General features: G+C 43.7%; 1 protein-coding gene across 5 annotated transcripts in view; it reads right to left on the bottom strand.

The window, feature by feature from the left end:
- The window catches only part of MID1 (midline 1), a 590,235-nt gene that overhangs the window by 336,579 nt on the left and 235,990 nt on the right, over positions 1-17,666 (bottom strand). For 2 of the 5 annotated variants that reach the window (XM_027609034.1, XM_027609031.1), the window contains exon 1: positions 8,624-8,912. The exons of the other annotated variants lie outside the window; for them this stretch is intronic. The gene's annotated coding sequence lies outside the window, so the exon portion shown is untranslated. Of the gene's footprint in view, positions 1-8,623; positions 8,913-17,666 lie in introns of those variants that run through there. 5 annotated transcript variants of the gene reach the window in all.

Genomic DNA, 17,666 nt, shown 5'->3' with positions numbered 1-17,666 from the left:
GCCTCCCACACGCCCAGCTCCCAGTCTGGGTGTATATGGGCAAATCTCAAGTACCCAGATGGAGGACCAAGCTGGTTAACTGAAAGTTCGTACAAACGTATTCATCGTCTGCCGCCCAAACATGACACAAGTGAGATGGCAAAATGGAAAGCCTCTCACTCTCTCCCACACGGTTTCCTGTATGAAAATGAGTATTTCTTGCATGGAAAAATGACTGAATGGTCTTGGTGGGAAACTTCATCTTCTTGAAAATTCACTGAGAGAGGAATGTGGCTCTGAAGTAAAGAGACTTAAGAGTGTGTACCGGGGACAAAGGGAGAGAAATGGAACAAGGCGAGGGGAGGAGAATTTTGGTAGTGAGCTGGAGCCTACAATTCCAGAACACCTGCAGGGAGGGAAGCTAATACCTGGATTCCACAGGGCTTAACCCCCTCCTCCTCTTCACCTGCCCCTTACAAGGTTTTCCTAACCCGATGGCCGCAGCTTCACTGCCTAATGGCTCCCTTTAACGAGAGCACGTTTGGAAGCCAGAAAGGAATTCGCCGAGGTCACTCGAGGGCAGTAGAATTACACATGTCATATAAAAGGCTCTCGCTAAGTTGATGCTAGAAAAACAGAATGGTAAAACCTTCACCCAAACACTACAGCGAGTGTGAAGTTAATGGAGTGTGCTCATCTGTTAGTGCAAACTCTCGGGTTACATTTTCCTAAATCCTATAGTCCTCTTACAAGTGATAAGGGATCTCGGCTGAGAAAAGTAATGTAGCTTGTTCCTATATGGGATCCCTTAATCCAGGCTGACGGAGAGGAGGAGAGGGGGCTGGGATGAAATCAGAAGGTATTCCCCGGACAGCCGAAGTGAATAGCTGTCCTGTACATTATCAACCAGGAGAACACTTCACTTAGGGAAACTTACCGGGTGTTGAGATCTCAGCTGCCCGGACTCTCACACACCACCCCACTCCCTCACCCCTCAGGAAGTTAGTGAAAACAGCCCTTCCTCCTCCAGGCTTCACGGCTGGTGGATTTGTGGAGTAACAATAGTAACTCATGTATGTAGGACCTGTGACCCTATGTGAAGTTCTTTTGATTGTCCCAGCAACCCTGTGAGGTGGGTGTTTATGACCTTTTTTCAAGACGGGAGAACTGAAGCTCTGAGAAACCTTGCATCACACAGCCACTAAACGGATGAGCCAGGACTTAAACCCACAGCAATACCTTCAGCCCCAAAGCCCGTGCGCTTTCCACCCCAGCAGGCTACAAACGATTCCCCTCCCTACTCCTAAACCAGGTCAACGTTATTGTTCCCTAAGTCATTAATGATCCCACTATCCCTCTGGTTAGGTGAACAAACTTCCTGGGAGTCTGCCTTGACACCTCCTGGTCCCTCCCCATCACCCATGTCCCCGTCATTGCCACTCCTGTCTTTTTTCATCTCGGAAACGGAACTAAAATCCACCCACTTCTCTTCATTTCTACTGCCACGGTATTAGTAAGAGTAGACATCACCTCTCCCCAGACCCCTCTCCTATGCTCCTGTTTGGTTCATCCACATTCACTCTGACACCCCAATGATCTCTTTTCTATGTTGCCGCCCATGGGGCCTTTCCAAAAGACAAATGGCATCCCTTGTTGAAAACTCCCTGATACAGTCTGGCCATTTCCTACCCCTCCAAGCACACTGACTCATGTCCTTTCCTACTAGCTCTCAGTATAAGCATCCCTCTCCCGGAGAAGCTTTCTCTGACTTCCTTCCCGGTTAGCTAAAGCCCCCCAGTACAATCTCATGGCAATATACAGCTACCCTTCCTAGCTTTTGCTCCAGGCGCACCTTTACCCTTGTTTGTGGGACATCGCATCAATGTTTGCCTCCTACACGACACCGCTATCTCGTTGGGCGCAGGCTCTACTTTAGTCTGAGCATGTGGGTGATGCCTGTTCGGAGCAGGAATTTGCTAAGTATTGTTGAATGGATGTGGAGCTTCTCCTTCTTGTTCTTCTCTTTCCCTGTCCTCTCTCCGTTCCTGTACCCTCACCCCTATCCCACCGCTTGTCCCATTTTCATGGGATCCTATTCCCTTATGTGGTTTTAATTGGAAAGAAATCCATGCCAGAGCAGTAAATATGGTGACTACCGGTGTTGCTCTCTCTAGAGCCATTAGTTTCTACTGGAACACTCTTGATGCCTTAAAAGATAATGAAATCATTCTCTAATGCTGAGATTTTAGGCATCCCTGTGGGGTGGGGGCATTACACTGTATTTCATGAGTTCCCAGGGGGAAATTCTCTCCAATTTAGCATAGTTGGTATTGGGATGTATCTTACACTGTTGCTGCCTAGGCTGCAGTCACGATCTAATTTGTCTTGCCTGCCCATGAACTTTCTCGGTCATAGAAGTTCATACTGTTTTCACTTCTGTTGAGTTCTAGGCATTCTTTGAAATAAGACGCACCCATTAGGGGAGGAGAAGTCACATGCCCAGCAAAGCCTACCAAAGGCACGGAAAGGAGGCACAGTTTCCCCCAGGCCAGGGGAAGATCCTCGCAGGGCTCAGGTGGGGCCGGAGGGAAGTTGTCTGGACAGATACCCAGGAGATCTATGGAATCCACCAAGCATGCTGGCTCTTAATGCATTTGTGGGCACGTCGTTAGAAAGGTTAAGGTATTAGCTCGCTGAGAAGCGTAGTGACTTGGTGGATATTCCGGGGGCTGTGAATGGACAAGTCCATTCCCAGGTAGGACCATCTGAGGAAGGAATACAGTCCTGGTGCGGTTCTGAGAGCAGGGAGGACTACGCAATTCAGCCCACAGCAGTGCCTTGATCAAAATGTAGATCCCTATCGCGATGAGAACTAGGTGATGTACGGAAGTGTTGAATTATTATATGGTACGCCTGAAACTAATATAACACTGTATGCTAACTGGAATTAAAATAAAAATTTAAAAAGTACAGATCCCCTATGTCTGACTTACTTTCATTGAACTTGCGATAAGATACAACACTAAGAGAAAAATCTTCCAATTTGACTGTAAACCAATGTTTTCTTAGCATTTAAATATTTTATGCTACATTTATTGAACGAGTCCTCTTAGGCTTATTTAGACCAGTTTTTTTTTAAATCGTATGTTCCTCCTGTACATGCATAAATGGGAAATATAGGCAAGATAAACTTTTTAAGACTCCAACTTCTCTAAATCACTTTCGAGTTGGAGTTGTCCTGTGTGTGCTTTTCTGCACCATGCTACCATGCTTTGCGCCAAAATGCAACATTTCTTTCGAGAGAGCTTCTCTACTATCTTTGGGTCTCTACCAAAAAGCAGAGGGATGTGGTAGGGGTGGGGGGTGGGAGAAAGAGAGTGAGGTCTGGGGGTAGCTTTGGGGGCATAACACCTTTAGAGAGGTCCATCCTCAAGACCCCTGGAGAAATGTTGTTATGAACTGAAGCCAGGGAAATGTTCTAACTTGTTAATAAAACGAGAGGCTTTCAGCAATGGATTCACTAGGCCAGTCTCCCACCATTGCTGTTGGAAAAGCTTTCAAGCTGTCAAATTAGTAAGTACGGAGTGAGTATTTCTGTTTTGTTTATAAAAACGTGTTACTTTTGGGAAAACACCTTAAAAGGAGGAAGCTTATGCTTGAGATAATATAGATGCCTATGGAAGGCGGAAGGCTTCAAAACAAGGGTTTCAAACACAAAAACCTCCAAGGACAAGCAGGCACACAAAGAGATCCTGGAACAAGACATTAGAAAGCGCATCACGCTTCACTGAAGAACACAGTCTAAATCGCCGAGGGGGCAAAATTACCTACAGGCCACCAGTGCCTGTGTACTTCCACTTCTTCAATCCTTTACAATTGTTTACTTGAAGACATCCATTTTGGATCCAACTAATACTTATCAGCTGGCCTCATGCCCAGCATTGCGTGAGGTGCTTTCACAGACACGACTGTTTTCCACACTCATAACTGTCCAATGACTTGCATATTTGTGTCTCCATTGACGGATGAGGGAAACCGAATCCCAGAGAAGTTGAAGATGACGTGGCCAAACCCACCATCCGCTGCTTTGTTTCTTAACTTTAAGCCAAGTATATCCGTCCGAGTAAACTTGTTATCCATTCTCTAGAGTTTATATACTGTTTTGTTCCCCGAGGCAACGCATGATGAGTACGTCAGTGCAGTCTAAATAACGGCACAATTAGATACTCAGGGGGGAAAATAATTTTGGTTTAAATAACCAAAGGCCTCCGTTGCAGAGCAATACCTATAAATAATGCAGCATTTCCTGGCTTAAGCTTTTTAACCAAAATTCCAGTTCTGTCATGTGTTAAAACTCGAACTGTCAAATTGAGGAGGTTCTGCTTAATTTCATTTCTGTCTCAAGTTTAGACAAGTGAAGGGCAACTCACAGGAGAGGGAACACATGACGACGTACAGTAAGAGCCATTCTTTATGCAGATCCTGCTATTAAGCACCACGCATATTGGAAAATGCTACATTCCACAAAGCACTGCTATCCATTTTTATTTTCCTTTTAAATAAAAAATAAAATTAACTGAACCCTTGGCAATAATATATAAAGTAACTTAATTTCTCTGAAAGGTTCACTCACAGAAGATTCCCTTCCGTGTGATTGCAAGCAATTAATTAAAATATGGAAATGTACTTTTACATTTAACTAGAAACCCTACTCTTGTCTATCACCTCGCCAGCTAACCTTTCTTCAAATATAAATATATTTTAAATTGGTTTTGCCAATGCCCTAGATACTTGGAGAATCCTACTGACACAAACCAGTTATTAATTCATGCTCCCTAGTCCTAAGCCTTATATATACAACCTTAGAAGTAATAGCAGCTGCTTTCGTCTGCTTCATGAGGATCGTCACTGGAACTTGAACCTTAGTAATCTCCAGTGGATAAAAACCATTATCAAGGCTCTTGAGTTACTCAGTATTCTGAAAATATCTCTTCTTCGTATGGTGCCCCAGGAATCCCCGATACCCCCAAGAAAGTGTGGTCTTAAAAATTACACTAACGAAATATAAAGAGGCATCATCCAGCTCTCCGTCATTTACAGATGCTCTGCAGGGAGCAAAGTGGCATCTTTCTTCTGTAAGTACAGCTAAGCTCGTTGGCACCTACCCGACATGTTCTGACGTGGAAATCATCTGGTCACGGAAAGCACGAACGTCATGACTTGTGCGTTACCTGGTTTATGACCACCGGTTGGGAAGCTCTGACTTAAAGTACCTCAGGATGATCAGAGAAAAAATAAGTGGTCAAGTAAGTTTGTAGCAATTTATATTTCATATGCTGCACACTCAAGAAGCAATGAGATTTCTCTTGGCAGAAATGCTATTGGTGGCATGAAGATTTGGTTTGAATTCATCTGTCTCTTATATACCCGCTTTTCCTCCAGAGTACTTAGCATAGGACTTCAAAAGGCACTCAATAAATGTTTGCTGAATGAATGTAACAGGAATTAATAACGTGAAATGTTTTTGAAAAGGTAATTGATGTCAAATGGTAGGCAGAGAAAGCCAGAGAAAGTTCACCAGGGACAGGAATGCTGTGTACAAATCTGGTACAGTGTCCAAGGAAGGAATTTACATTTAATAAATAACTTTTGAAACGAGGTTCTTTTATGTCCTTGCCTCTGGACTAGGCCACAGTGGCAGCAGCAGAATCCCCGCCAAACCAACCCTGATAGCAGTTTGCGAAAGGGAAGTGTAAACCAGCATGAAACGTTAGAAAGGATCCCATGAGGAAACACTTTGTCATCAGTTGTGTAGGAGATCTTTACGAACAACACACACACACACACACACACACACACACACACACACACACCCGCAGGAACACCTCTTTAAATTCTTTATGTAATAGAGAGGGCAAGCTGGATAACATATTGAGGGCCTTGACATACCCTCCACAGCATGAAAGGCAATAAAAGTTGGGATATTTTCCTTCACATTTAGCCCCAAGGCCTAGCTTAACAGAGTATAGCAGAATTTTGACTTGCTCGATCTATATTCTGGGCCTGGACTGTCAGACAGTTTCCTAACTGTCGCCCATCATGACAGATACAGAAAGGGATCCTATCTGCGCGATGCACTGGGGCACACTGAGGAAGCTGCGTGGCCCAGAGATAACCTCCAGGGGGAGACACCCGGCCCGGGCACGGCTCTATGGCCAAGAGAGACCAACATCTGGGCAGCTCTGTGACCCATTCGTCGCGTCTACCAGTGCTCTGTGGCCCAGCCACTGGGAAACTTTGTCTGAAAGAATATTCATTAGGCTGATTGGCCGAAAAACCAAAGCCACCGGGCCCATCTGCAGCCAACCATACTTCATAGGCTACACTTGTTCGGAGACTCACAACACATATTAGCTAAGGACCATGGTAAGGCTCTGAGAAGACCTGTTTCCCCTTGTCTTTTTCTCCCCCGAGTAGTTTTCAATCTCCTTTAACCAAGACACCTCCTAACCTCTCCCAGATCTAAAGAGACTGCTGAATGGTTGTACCCTCCACGCAACAGGCCAGTGGGGGCTCGGAGGGGCCAATGCGACAACACAGCATCCCGCTCACTCACTGCCTTTCACTGCAGGATCACTTCGGACACTGAAATAACTGTCATCTTCAAGAAGGAATCCTCCTGAAACTCTATTAGCGCCAAGGTGTTAGAATAATCCCTCTCATTGCCCCCAAATGAGCTGCCGAGGAGCCAAGGATCAGTAGATTGTGGAGTCAGCCAGCCCCCCCCCCCCCCCCCCCCCAGTCATCTGCAGCAATTCATGTGCCAGTGGCAAGGAGAACTCTAGACATGAGATTCAAAATCCCGCCATTTACCTGAGGCCCTCCCCACCCCAGGAGACTTATCTATCTTTCTGCTTATATATTCCCTTGGCTGTTGATGTAATTAGTATATAATAACTGTGTACATATTAACTCACAGGAAAAACAGCGGACATGCTGGCTGATTTGGCCTGGGGCCATCTCATCGGCAGGGTGAGACAACCCGGTATAAACATCTGTTATTAACCGTATACTTTCCAATAGTGTTTTGCGTCTCCTGGGTTACTGATTCCCGTTGAAAGCAATGCAATATCAAGACTCCTGTTTTTCTGAGCAGCACCGAGATATCTGGCTCTAAAACGTCTGCACGAGTCTTCTCAGTTCTGCTGCTTTTGCTATTGAGAACTTTATTTACTAAAACGTCTACGGTATCACACGTGCCCCTTTCGAGGTTTCACTCTCCTTGAGGTGAGCGGGTTTCATTGAAACTACGTTACCAGGAATAGTTATGCTTTTTCAAGTCAAGGGCCCTAAACAAAACTGGCCATAGTTTTTGTTTTTATGAGTAGGTAGCCGCCAATCCCTGCATTAAATCAGTAGCCCCAGCAGAGGACAGACGATCGCTTTCAATTTTTAAACAAGTGGTCACCCTCTAAACTCTGTTTGGGCTGGTGGCTTTTCTGGAGGTCAATTTCCGAATCTGAGGAATCGGAAACCGGGTCTTCGTGCTACTTGCTGCAGTCAGCAGCACAGTCCTGTTCCCCAAGCTCTTAGGATTAAGTCGCTGGACAGGACAGGAAACGACACTATTTCTTTGATAGATGAGCAGTCAGATCATTCCAAGACAATTATCCCAGCTAACTCAATTAAGAAAACCCCCTTCGGCATGCAAAAATTAAAAAAGTCTTCCAAATAAAAAACAATTCCTGATTCCAGATCACTTTTGACAGCTCTAAGAAAATCGACTCTCTTTTCTAAAGTTTTACCTGTGCCCCAGAACTCAGTTGGAATAGTTTTCTCTTCTTTCTCGGTTGCCTCTTATAATTGGCTGTTCCCAAGCCTAACTACAATTGCCCTGAAAAGTCTGGTAAAGACTTTCACATTTCCATGTTTAATTACACTCAGATTGAGATTTCTGTATACATACAGAGTATAGCCAAGTTCTCACTCAGTCAACTGCAATGCCTTTGACATCAAGCTCGTATTCATCGTTCTTGCCTTATATGTAAATAGACATACGCTACTTGTCAAAATGCACAAGTGATCTTTACATTGTCTAGAACAAAGAGCCCAGCCCGGCTTCTTTCTTTCCTCAGTGGCTCAGAAGGTGTCCTTTATTACATGTGCAGGATGCAAGGATTTTGCTGCTGTATGACTGAAAAACGATACTTTCAGACTGCCTTTTTAGTGACAAATTGCACTTCTGTGGAATATCACACCGCCTGTGGTTTTAAGAACCCACTTAGATTTACTATTACTTCCTTGGGGACTCAGCCTCCTCACAAAGCACCCCAAGGCTCATTTCCACTGTATCAGAGTGCAACAAAGATGAGAAAGTTTGCTCATCACGATGGTCTACAAACTCGTGGCTAGTAAAAACACTCTCTGGAATGTCTAAGGTGCTAAAATCATTGCCTCTGTGAATTCCTGGTGTGTAAAACAGGCAGGAAAAGTTGTCTGGAGGTATTTGCGAAGCATTGTGTTTGTTCGGGAAGGAGCTGTGGGGTTGGAGGCTGAGCTACGCCTCTCCCTTTGCTTCCTGGGTGAGAGCCGCGGGGACGTGCCACTTAGCTGAAGCAAGCAGAGAGAAATCGGTAAGACTCACCGGCTTCCCCATTTTTCCCAGGACGAGGTTTTTGTTCCTCAGCTGTGATCTGGAAGAGACAAACCTGTAGGTCCTCCAAGCAGGCTGCCTCGGATCAGCTGAATGGCTGGGGCGTTCAGGAAGCTTGCTCTGTCCAGCTCCAAATCACTCCCCTTCCCAGGCTGTGTGCTTACACGCCTCTCAGTCAGCGCAAAAATCTGCCAAACTCAGGTCAGCCTAACAGGTTTCCTTATATAGGTAAACACGAATTGCATTCCTGGTGAAAGAAGTTAACTAGGAATCCCGGTAACCTGGTTAACTCTATCCATGCCAGAATGGCTCAGAGTCCGTCAGCCTACGCAGGGTTTGGTTGCAGCACAAAGGGATTTGTGCAATTTAATTAAAATCATCTTTGTCCCGGCAGTCTGTGAAATTGGCCCTTCTAGGAGAACTGTGAGTCAACAGCTAGTATTTTATATTAGGAGCTGTGACCAACCTCCTATTATCCGAAGGCACCGTAGGGAGCAAAAACCAAAGTACAGGACGTTATCCTTTGCCTCCATGTTTTTAAAACCAGGATAACTTGTCTTGAAATGATTTTCAAAGAAGTGAATAGACGATGTGATAGGAAGAGAATGTGAATAAAATTCCATCAAATAAGGCTCAAATGCTTTATGTGAGCACAGTAACTAATAGTTATTCAACTTTTCCAGGCCCTTAGTAGATAATGCAATATGATCGTTCTGAGTTTACTCCCTTTACAAGGCAGTAATCGCTACCGTATTTTTTGATGGGCGAAATGACACATAATGACATCTATTTATTCTCCGTAATAACCTTCCTGAGCCCACATATTGAAGTGTTATTTGATGGTTTCAGGAAGGAAATCTGAGACATGTGAATTTGCATAATTACACGGAAAAGTTTTTTTAAACAGCTTCCTGGACTTCAGAAGATAAGAAGCTACATCTTTGAAAGAACTCCTGCAAGGCCTAACTCTGGGCTCGAAACATAGTTTTTATTTATTTTATTTTTTAAAAATATTTTATTTATTTATTTGACAGAGAGAGAGAGAGAGAGAGAGAGCACAAGCAGGGGAAGTGGCAGGCAGAGGGAGAGGGAGAAGCAGGCTTCCCGCGGAGCAGGGACCCCGATGCGCGGCTCGATGCAGGGCTCGATCTCAGGACCCTGGGATCACGACCTGAGCCGAAGGCAGCCGTTTAACTGACTGAGCCACCCAGGTGCCCCGAAACACAGTTTTTAAATGTAAGTCTGTGACATATCAATTGTCTAATAATCGGCTCTTCCCCCCCTCCTACATTTATCTACCACCAAGCAAAGTAATAATTCTTTTCAAGTCTAACCAATTCCACTGCAGTCTTCCTGTGACTCGCTAGAGACCCATGACTTCCTATTACTGGGTGTTGGAGGTGAAGACTGCCCGCTAAATAAAACCTATCTTCAGATGAATCATTTGTTCCTATTTCATCCACTGGGTGACTGCTCCTGGGATAGTGTCAATCTTAGTAAAAATAGCTCAGTGCTGTGTTTTAGGCCCCTGCTCAGGAAAGGGGAGAGAATGTTTACATACCTAAGCCAGCACAAGCACAAACCAATTGTCAAGAGTTTCTGCGGGGGGCGCTCCTAGCACTACCTGATTCCAATCCACGTTCGCTCAAATAAAACTCTTGAAAATTGTGAGGAAGAAAAAAAGAAAAAGAAGAAGAAGAAGGGCTTCTGCTAAGAGCAGTAAAGTGCAAAAACCACACTGTCAGGACCGGTGACTAATCTTTGAATAGCATTTTACACCAGGCAAAGATTTTTGCCTACAGTTCCTCTTCATATCTCCACAGGAACACTAGGAAGCATGTGCGTTATTATTTCCTTTTTATGATAACAAAACTAACTCGCAGAGATACAGTGATTGCTCTAGTCTCATGATCAGCTTGTGGCAGATCCCAAATCCCAGATCTTCTAGAATTTAACTCCGGTAGAATTTCCAAAAATAGACTCGACTTGAAGGGACAGAAGAACATTAAAATGGCAGCTTTCCATTTCAAATATAATTTTTAATAATCATATGTCCAGAGAGTTTAAACGCAATATACAAACTGATTAAAATACTCTTTCTATAGTCATAACTTACTGCTAAAATGACTCCAGAAAGATCATAAAATGAGATAGGAAGTATATTTTTATTGAATACGAATTTGGGTTATAAAATATTATGAAGGTATAACTGCAAATATTGCACACATTTTTCTGTTCGCAGTACACACATTTCTATGGCATCAAGTTAAGACTCATCTCGACTCCCCCACTGGCAGGAATATTAGCGTTTTCTACTTATTGGGTTTTCATTAATCTTAAATAAAACTCTGTGTACCACGCTAGGTAAATGGCTTTCACTACTAGAGTCCATTTACGATCCTGCACCCTTTATGTTCTCATAATTCCCGCTGAAGCAAGTTCTGTTTACGCAGGAACTTTAGACTTTATTAACATGTTGATGCAAGACAAAGAATGCATTTTTTTTTCCCCAGGGCAGGCTAAACCTTTAAGTGCCTTAAGCTGGCCTCCAAATTTGTTCTTACAATTCTAAGCAAACAATCATTTAGGTTTTAAACACAAAATATCTTAGGCTATAATTATTGAATTGGAAGGTCAAAATGAAATTTGGATCTCAAAGTAGCATATTTCAAAGAAGGAATATAACCCTCTGCTAAATCCGTTTTGGATGCCTCAAGAAATGGTTTGGGAAAGGCTGGGTCACTGAAGCAGCATGAATTCAACCTAACCATAGAAGCCCCCAATGAGAGAGTGCATACAGCTGAATAATTACACCGGGCCAAAAAAATAGCACTTATGGGAAACTAAATAGAATACAAGACCTACTTGATGGGGAGAAAATACCCTAGTGGTTTAAGGAAAACATCAGGGGACAGATTTTAGAAATTCCCAACGACATACGACTAATGAGTAGTTGAGCTATAATTCAAAGCTCAGTCCATCAGACTCTAGAATGCTTGCTATTTCTACCGCACCCTGGGTGTACACCACGCTACCCAAGGAAGTGCAGATGCCTTTGAGTTAGAAGGTGCTTCCATGCTGGTTCCACGTCTTGATCGTGTGACCTTGGGTAATGTTTTGAAGTCTCACCTCCAAAGAGAAAACAATGGCCACACATCTCACAGATTACTGAAAATACCTAATGGGTGTTTTTTTCAATCATCCCCAGTGAATTTATTGATGCCTCTCATGGTCCAGGCATTCTTCTAGGTCCTAGGAATACAGCCGCGAGCAAGTCAGGCATGTCTCCCCTATCACGCAGCTAACGATCTTCAAGGAAAGGCTGTGCACATCTATATTACAGAATGTGAAACTCTAACATTTCCCTGGACTTCTCATGACACAAGAATGTTGAACTAGAGCTCCACGTCAATATAGAAATATTAATAGACAAATGCCCGAGCTAACACTCTAACAGTCCAGGTTGCTCTCACTGGCCAGAGGATGGTCTTACCATGATTAGACTTGGTGGGCCTGGGCTGAACCACATAAAGTAACTATCAGGGAAAGGTAAAACTTGATGCATCCTTCATATCATGAAACGTCCTTCGAACAATCGAGAAAGACCGGCGCGTTCAATTGCAAAACCTCTTGAAGATGCTCGGGAAGCTGGATGTACAAGGAGTTAGTTTTATCACTAATTCTGTATATGAAGAAGTGATGGAAAAGCCTAATACTATAGCCCATTATCTAGCTACTTATCTATTTTTAGTTCCTTTCCATTCGATAAGCATTTAATTGATATGCACTATGGATGAGGGTCTGTGAAGGATACAAATGGGAAAGGATACACAGAAAAAGCATGGTCCCTAGCTGTAGTGGGAGCTTTCTAGAAAAATGTTATGGTGCTGTATCAGGCAGGATGCGCGAGGTTGTGCTCTGGTAACAAGGAACCCCCAGGTCTCAGTGGCCTCTAAGAGCAAAGGTGTTTTTCTCACTCATGCCACATGTTTACACAGATCAACAGGGAAGGCTCTCCTCTTCATAGCCATTCAGGAGCCCAGGCTGACGAAGGTTCCTTTCAACACATACTTCCACGGCTGCTGAGACAGGAAACAGGGACCTGGTGGATCACGCACTGCCTTTCAAAACTTCACTTCATAAGGGACACTTAAACTTCCCCTCACCTTTCATTGGCCGCCGCAACTCCACTGGCCCTGCTTAACTTCAGAGCAAGAGAGAGAACTAGAATACATGGCGAATGAAGACATGGCAGATACGGCAAACCATGTGGCTGGAGGAAAGCACCAAGGAGGCAGGCATATTGAATACCCCGGATGGCATAAGGACTGGCATTTTAAGTTTGGAAGTTACTGACCAGCTCCAATTTCCATTAGAGTGCTTGCTTAAAGGCGCACTCAGAGATTAATCGGTGGCTCTGGCTGAACCTTGAGGGAAACAGTGACATTTACAAAGGATGTCCTGAGGCAGGCTCTTCTTAATATTTCTATCAGTTACTTGAGTGATGAAATAAAAGACAAGTTGATTTAATTTGCAGATGGTGCCAAATTGGATAGCTAACACCTCAGAGGATTGTATTATAATTCAAAATGACCTTGAAGAGTAGGGGCTGGAAATGACGTTAAAAAGGAAGCTTATGTCCAACAGGGACAAACAGAGGATTGGAATGAGTGGTCTATAAAATACATGGTAGAAAAACTACAGTGAGCAAATACAAGCCTGTAAATCGAATATATACTGACAGCTTAGCGCTTTTACTTGTAAAGCCCTTGGTATGGTGGTATTAGCCACCGTAAGCACCAGAAAATAGGGACTCTCAGAGCACTACTTCACTGGAGAGCCTCATTGTAAGAAATAAGAAATCAGAGCAAATTCAGAGGCAAAAGCAGAAATTTCCAAAAGACTAAGTACTCTAGGTCAGGAGTCAGCAAACTTTTTCTGCAAAGGGTCAGATAGTAAATATTTTCACCTTTGCCATTCATAATTCTCCTTCCTACAACTACTCAACTCTGCTGTTGTGGTCCAAAACAGCCACAGATAATATGTAAATGAATGGGCATGGCTGGGTGCCAATAAAGCTTTATTGACAAAACCGGGCAGCCAACCTTAGGCTATATACTGTGCAGACCTCTGCTCTTTCTACATTATAAGAAGTGTCCCAGAACGGCATGTTACTCATAATGATTGCAAGGTACTCATATTGATTGCAAGAGGGACCCTATTTTGCCCATTTTCCTATTGTTCAAGTTCCCTTAACAGTGCTTTCCACACAGGTGCTAGTGAATAAATTGGTGAATGAAATGAAATGAAATTAGCTAGAAATGCTACGACACCAGCCTCCTCATTAAATATTCAAAAAGAATTAGAATACGTAATTCTTGAGGATGTCATGGAAATAAAATCCAAAATATAATTTCCCATCTCAATTTGCCAAATATTTATCAATTATATTGCCTTTCAGCTACAAAAATATCAAGGATGAAAAAATATAAGAAAACCTAGAAGGATTACAATAATGAAATTAAAGGAAGCAAAAATTTGCAACAAGGTATATGCACATAGCATTTTATTTCCCCCCCCTCCAAGTTCTTCATAACCAGCTGAGGTCAATGAAGCAAATGCTGTCCTTATGAGCCAAAGGCGAAAATAGAGACAAGGAGGATTAAGTCAATTGTCTCATGTCAGCAAGCGAGTGGCGATGGAGAAGGAAATAGGATCGAGGTTCCCTGGGTTTACAGTTCTAAATCGTGATAAACACCAAGTGCACAGAGGCTGGGAGAATAGAGAGCCGACATCAACTGCAATGGAAGTCCCGTGGTGTGTCTTTTCAGGTGCGTCGGGGAAAGCCCAGCACTCCAAACACCATATGTCCCTTCCTCCCCCCATGCACACCCGTACCCGCTCCCTCTCCAATGCAATCCGGGTTTGCAGTCAGCCGCATAGCCTCTCCTTCCTTTGATAAAGCCCTGAAAGCTCAAGCCTGGTTATGGATGAGTCTTTGTGCAAATGCCCCTGAATCCTGAATCCGACTACTTGTGACCATTGCCTCTGACCCTTCCAGTCCAAGCCAGTGTCATCCTATGGCTAGATCAGTTTCTCAGCCTCAGCATAACTGGGCTGGATCATTCTTTGCGATGGGGCAGTCCTGAGCTTTGCAGGATGTTCAGCAGCATCTCCAGCTTCTTCGCACTAGATGCCGAGAGTATCTCCCCTCCCCTTACCCTCCCAGTTACAACAACCAAAAGTATCCTCAGACATTGCCAAATCTTCAAGGGGGGGGGCCCACAAAATTACCCCTTTTGGAGAACCTCTGAACTAGATGATTGTAATTCCTTCTTAATTGTTCTCCCTACTTCTGCTCTTGCTTGTCTGCAGTCTATTCTTCACAGAGCAGCCAAAACCATCTTTTTAAGATACACATCAGCTCGTGCCACTTCTCTGCTTACAACCTCTAGTGGTATCCTCCTATAATTAGAAGGCAATCTAGTTATCATACCACAGCCCACAGAGTTCTCCGCAGTCTGGCCTCTGTCCGCCTCTCCAGATTAATCCTACAGTACCATGTCCTCACTGGCCTTCTTTCTCCTTCCCCAACATGCCCATCTTGTTCAGAACTCAGGACCTCTGTATATGTTAATCCCACTGCCTGGAACGCTCCTCCTGGTGTGGATGGCAGAATGGTGGCCTCCCAAAGATGTCCACATCTGAATTCCTGGAATTTGTGAGTACGTTATGTTAAATGGCAATGGGGAGTTAATGCTGCAGATGGAATTAAGGTTGCTAGTAGGCTGACGTTAAGATAAGAAGATTATCCTGGATTATCTAGGTGGGCCCAATGTAATCACAAGGTCCATATAATGTGGAAGAGGGAGGCAGAAGGATCAGTGTCTGAGCAATGCCATGTGAAAGACTGGACTAGCTATTGGTGGCTTTGCAAATGGAGGAAGGAGACCATGATCTAAGGGAATGTGGGCAGCCTCTAGAAGCTGGGAACAGATTCTCCCCTAGAGCCTCCAGAAGGAATGCAACCCTGTTGACACCTTGACGTTAGCCCGGTGAGACTTGCGTTGGACTTCTGACCTCAAGAACTGTAAGATAATAAATTTGGGCTGTTTTAAGCCACTCAGCTTTTGATAATTCGTTACAGCAGCACCAGGAAACCAATATTCCTGGCATCTTCACTGCTAGCTAGCTCCTAAACCCTCAGAATGTATGCAAACGTCTTCTTCTCCAGTAGGGGGCCACCCACGATAACCAGGGCTGCCAATCACCACCCATCCCACCTCCAGTGGTTCTCTATCAATTTACCCGTTTTATTTCCTTCATAGCTCTGGTCACTATCTGCAGTTACCATAGTTCATTCATTGCAAAGCCAGAAAAAGAAAAGAAAAGAAAAGAAAAGGCCCACCTTGACAAAAAGTAGCCAACAATGACACACTTGAAAAAAGAAATGGTGGTGGTCATTTTATATGTCTCGGAACAGTAATGTTGGAGAAAGAACCAGGTTTGGATTAAGTAAAGAACGTTTATGTTGGATGAAAAGACATTCTTGACGGTAGTTGGAGTAATTGCACAATGAAACAGGCTGCCAAGAAGGGCCATGGAGGCCTAGATTGTGGCAACACTCATGAAAGAGATTAGATAACTTGAGTCAAGAGAATAAGTGGAGCTCAGCCTAGAGCATTTACTTGATGACCTGCTTGTTCTTCCTCCAGCTTTAAAATGTGTGTAGCGCAAAGCAATGAATCACAGGACAACATCTGCATGTAATTGCATTTCTGTTCCAATAATAAATGTTTCAACTGCTATGCTATTTACAAAAGCTGTTATCATAAATAGCCAAGTGGGGGAAATTTGAAACACAAATGCTTATCTTAAGAAACCTTTCCTTTGCAATTCAGTGTCCAAGTACCGAAACGGCAACGTTGCCATAGTATATGAATTGTCCTGAGGAATTTGTTCTTAAAATTCTATTTTAAGTTGATTTTTAGGTGTTTCATTCCCTGTAGAAGCCCTTTCTGTCACCCATGGTTTTCTTAGTATTTTTTGAACGCGAAGAGGAGCAAAGGTTGAAATTATTCAGATTTTCCTCACCGACCTATCATCTGATTTTTGGACCCACTGTCAAAGAGGGAGAAAAGGGGTCTTGCACCTTCATTTTAATCAAGAATGTTTATTCTCAAACTAGAAGACTAGAATTACGGATTTCCCCCACCCACCCTACCCCCAGAAACCAGCCCCACCCGGGAATTTTTGGCCTTTAAATTGCTTGCAAAAATGCCAGGGCATTTAAAAATTATTAACAACCAGTGTAGAAAAGAATAGGAAATCAAAGAAACTCTTAGGTCCTCGGGTCACAGTGGCAGACCATTTTTCTGTATGCCTTGGCACAGGAGAAGCTGACTTCCCCTCAAAACCACTGGTGACACCAGCAAAGACTAGCAATCATTTTGGCCTTTTAAACTTAGCTTTGGGGGGGATGCATGTTCTGCAAAATAAAGCGGGCTGAATTTTTCAACAATTTACTTAACTTTGCATTTTTCAATTGTGTCTGTTGGTAGTTTAAAATTCACTGCTTCGAGTAAAGTCAAGGGGCACCTGGGTGGCTCAGTGGGTTAAGCGTATGACTCTTGATTTCGGCCCAGGTCAGGATCTCAGGGTCCTGGGATCGAGCCCCACATTGGACTCTGTGCCCTGAGGGGAGTCTGCTTGAGATTCTCTCCCTCTGCCTCTCTTCCTGCACACGCGCGCTCTCTCTCAAAAGAAAACACATAAATTTGAAAAAAAGAAAACGAAAACTCCATCAAGCTACAGAAAAAATAAAACCGCAGCTCTTAAAAGACTGCCTCTTTCCATTTGGCTCGGCAGGTGTTTCAAGACCATGTCGTTCAGAGTTTCCCTTTTAATGAGATGGCAAATAACCACACGGGAGGGCAAATCCTCAAAGAGCAATGAAAACAAGCAATTTTACAGCAATAATTCTAAACCACCTCCCCATTTCCCAAGGTCTGTATTTCTTCACTCCTAGCTGCTT

The sequence above is a fragment of the Zalophus californianus genome, chromosome X (assembly GCF_009762305.2).
Source record: "Zalophus californianus isolate mZalCal1 chromosome X, mZalCal1.pri.v2, whole genome shotgun sequence".
In the NCBI taxonomy this organism is placed as follows: Eukaryota; Metazoa; Chordata; class Mammalia; order Carnivora; family Otariidae; genus Zalophus; species Zalophus californianus.
This window is presented reverse-complemented; position numbering and strand designations above follow the sequence as displayed.